Source organism: Manacus vitellinus, unplaced genomic scaffold, assembly GCF_001715985.3.
Source record: "Manacus vitellinus isolate BGI_N305 unplaced genomic scaffold, ASM171598v3 scaffold_117_pilon, whole genome shotgun sequence".
NCBI classification, from domain to species: Eukaryota; Metazoa; Chordata; class Aves; order Passeriformes; family Pipridae; genus Manacus; species Manacus vitellinus.
The window spans coordinates 394120-398446 of NW_021938877.1; positions in this window are offsets into that span (position 1 = coordinate 394120).

Consider the following 4327-nt stretch of genomic DNA (forward strand, 5'->3'; position numbering starts at 1 on the left):
GAAGGCTTGTCTTACAAGATGACCAACATACTCACACTGAAATTGTGCAGGGCACTGTCTACACACCCAGGAAGGAAGTTATAATGGGAGTTTAGTCAAGATAAGGCAGTTCCTTTATTCAAGTAGATACAGCAGGAACAACCAATGACTTCCAGACTGTGAATTAAGTTGTAAAAAAAAACCAAAACATGGAAGTAGGCATCTCAGAGAGAACCTTTAAGTATGTGAATTTTAATGCAAGGAGGTTTAAATAGTCATCACTAGCCAAAAGAAGAAACAAAATGCTGAACAGAAACAACAGTCGGGGCTGCTTTAGGAGTACAGGACACCTTTCAGTCTCACTGAGCACCACATGTAAAGTCTCTCTGCTCACTTAAGCACCACCATGATGAAGACATGTAAAACAAAGCTTAGTTAACATGCAACAAACTCAGCACATTACAGTTCCTAGAGTAATGAGACTTCAGAGCCTTTTCAGATTGGAGGTCAGAATTGGACTCCCCTTTCAGTCCAGAATTTAAGCTACTAAAAGAACTCCCCAAGGATGACACAGTGTTCAAGGTGAAGGAAATATCAACAATGGCAACTGTGACAATTAGCAAACTAGTTCATTAAGAGATATTCTTAACTGGACCCCTAAGGAAACTACAGTGAATTACAGTGGATGCAGAATTTTCTCACCCCATGTACCATGTGGCCACATACAGAGAATTCATGGCAGAAAGATTAAATTATATTTCATTATCAACCAAGTAGTTGAAGTCTCAGAGATTTTTGGAAGTGAGATTTAAATGTTCTCATCACCTGAATCCAGACCCTTCAATCTACTGAGCTGTTTTAGTTCCAATGAAAGACAATTAAATAGAAAAAGGTATTTTTGAGGATCTTGATTTCATGTATGAGAAAAGTTCTTTGTTATAAAATTGGTCAGACACAAGAGGGGATGAGCAATGGGGATGAATCACCATCCTTGTAGCTTTGCAGAACTTGTTTAGTCAAAATCCTGAGCAACCTGATGTTCATATATGTACATCATACCTGTGTCTTAATGTATAAACATACTAACATAGAAAATAAATATAAATATATATAAAATTACAGGTACATTTTGAAACTTTCTTACTTTGTAGATATAAATGGTATAAGATACCAGCCTTAGAAAGGAATGACACTATAAATTTTTATTAGGTGGATCAGAAACATTTTCCTGCTGTGGGCAGTGTCAGTTTATAAGAAGTACAGATTACTATCTGCTATAACAAGGAGCATTAACTATGATTAATGAGCTGACTTTGAAAGTCAGATCACCTCCACAATATAATCTTTTCTCCTCTAAGGTAATTTTTAAAGAAACTTTTAAATATTTAAATAGTCCAGCAACCCTCTGAAGTTGGTGCTGTCTGAATGTCTTCAGCAATTGCTTTCTAGATTTAAATTGAAAAAAATAAGATCCAGTCGTTCAGTTACATTATGTGAACAGAAATGTCATATCTATGTTAATGCAATTGCATATTGGGAAAACTCAGGTTTGGTAAAAACAGTCATGATTTTGTTAACTGTATTTGAGTTGATCTATGTCTGAAGAAATTTTGTCCTGTTATTCACTTTTTTTCCTGGTAAAAAAAGGGAGAGTGTCATTGACTTCCTTTAAAACAGGATTACCTGGTGATTAGGGCACAGTCCAGAGATCAGACAAACCTGGGAGGAACTGCACTGCTCATGAATGCAAAAAAAGTTGCTGCCCTACCAGGGCAGGGTAAAATGTCAGGTTTCTTATGCACCAGCTGGGACCACAAGGTGAGCTGAGCTCATACAGCCAAATTCCAGAATGGACTGATGAGAAGGGGTCAATCATATTGTCGGTGCAGGGCTTGTAATGCCATTTTCAAATATGACTTTTGACATTTTGATGTGGCTCCTCAAAACTATTCAAGCACTTGACACTCCCTCAGAAATCTGAATTGAATGACCATTGTGTTAAACACTCTCTGGTTTATAGTATTTTGCATTAAACTGTCACTGGATAAAATACAGGAGCCGTTTCCATAACAGTGATTAGAACAAATTGTTCTCACCTATGGGTGTAAACATCCAAGCAAAGACACTTCAGAGTCCTCTCACATGAAATGTTCTTAGTGCCAGATAAGAATTAAATGCATATATACTGTACTACCAGTGAATATTCTAATGCTTTAATGATTATATAAAAAATATGGACAGATATACATTACACATATATGAAAGCTATTTTTAGCTACATTATAGAAAAAATGAGATATGCATTACCTTTGTAGATATGCATTACTCATATTGTAATAAATTGGATTAATATTTTTCAGAGGATACAATGAAAACTGATCTATTTTCTATCCTATTTTATGAGTTCATCTACTATATATTTCCTTGTCTGTTGATTGTCTGGAAATCCCAGATGGGTGGAATGGATTCACTGACATACAGTGAGAGTTATGTCTTTCAGCATCCTGATGAACTCAGTTCTACAATTTGGGTCTTTTCAGATAATCATAAATGTCTGAGCTACCATCTTCTTAGCAACTTAAACATATCTTGTGTATTCAAGGCTATAACACACCAGAGCCATAACAACAATATCCAATTTCTGAGCAATATCTTGTTAAATTATAGTCCCTAAGTTGTTTAAATTATATGTCTGATCACACAGAAAAATCAACACCCTCAATATTATTGGGGAAGTTAATTAATAACTTAGATATTTAAGGCAAGATCCCCCAAATCATCCATATTTACAAAATATTTGGGTTTATGCTTTACATCTGAAAATGTAGTTAATTTTTACTGAGTGCTATTAAATAACTATTGCTGGTCACTCTCAAAGAGGCAGACATTTCAGGGTAAAAACAAGCAACACAGCCATATTGAGAAATAATAGTTAAGATTTTGGGCTATATCATAATTATAATATGAAAAATGTTTCCTTGTATTGCTTCTTGACATGCATTTTGGGATCTTTGTAAATGAGAGGTGCCAAAGAAATGGGAGTGATAAAATAGTTACCATTCTATAGTTTCTTCAATCTATTTAGTCAGCTTTTCCAACCCCTACCGAAATATCCAGACTGGTGAACTCTTGCTCAGTTATTTAATTTTGCAAAGGTGCCTTACACACAAGAAAAGACTATCAAGCCTTATTGTTATTTCACAATTGTCACAGGAGCAGGAAAACAAGGGTGGTCACAATTGAAAATACACAAATCCCTGTGTTTTATTTCCTCAAACTTTTATTTAGTTATTAAATGAAAACCCAACACTGATAGCAAAATGCAATACCCTCCATGACTTATGTTGTCCATAATGCCTGTGGGATTTACATTGCCATGAGAAGGAAGCTATTTACATGTTAAAAAGCCATTTATGATACTAATAAAAGTCTACAGGATTTACTTTACAATGTGTGAGAAGCCATTTATGATGTTAAGAGTCAATTTACAATGTTAACAATTGTGTTAGCAGTAAAAATGCAGAGTGGATATATAACAGGGATTTTTTTTTCCTCGTATTGTTGATATTTCCCTGGCAGTGATCCATGTCTCAACCACACAGATTTTCTGGTTTATATTTTAAATGAGGCAGATATGACATAAATTTTTGTTCTCCCCGAGTTAATCTCAGAGAAAAACTATTTATACAGATATATTCTGAATACCTCACATAGGCAGAGATTTCTGACTTTGTCAGGCAACTACTTCTGGCTGTATCAATTTGCAACAGCACCAAAGATGTTCCTAGTCTTCCAGCTTTCACTCTCCCCTCGGACATTCAGTAGTCTTGATCCAATAGAAATATTTAAGTACTTTTTCCAGTTTTAATTCTCATTTTTTATTACTTATTTCTCAGGGAAGAGAAAATTCCAAAGACTTCTAGAATAAATTTTACTGCTACCTTTATTAGTATGCTGGATAAAGAAAAATAACATTTCTTAAATTCACCTAAAAGGCACTGAAGATACTGTTTAACCAAAAGCTTTACTTGTCTAGCACCAGCTAATCCTGTTAATTACCCAAACCCACTATGTAATCACAGCAATAATTTCACATAACTGAGAACCTGTTGGTTCTTACTGTGGTACCAATCACAAATCACTTCCTGTTAGATTAATCAGATCAACTGTGGGAGAAGGATTCTCCTCTCCAGGATGAGCAGCCCCAGCTCTCTCAACCTGTCTGCATAGGAGAGGTGTTACAGACCTTTGATCTTTTTTGTGGTCCTGTTTCTTATTGTTAAAAGTTTTTTATTGCTTTTTTGTCGCTAGTGTAATGAAAATCTCAACAGTCTATTTCAAGAGTTGT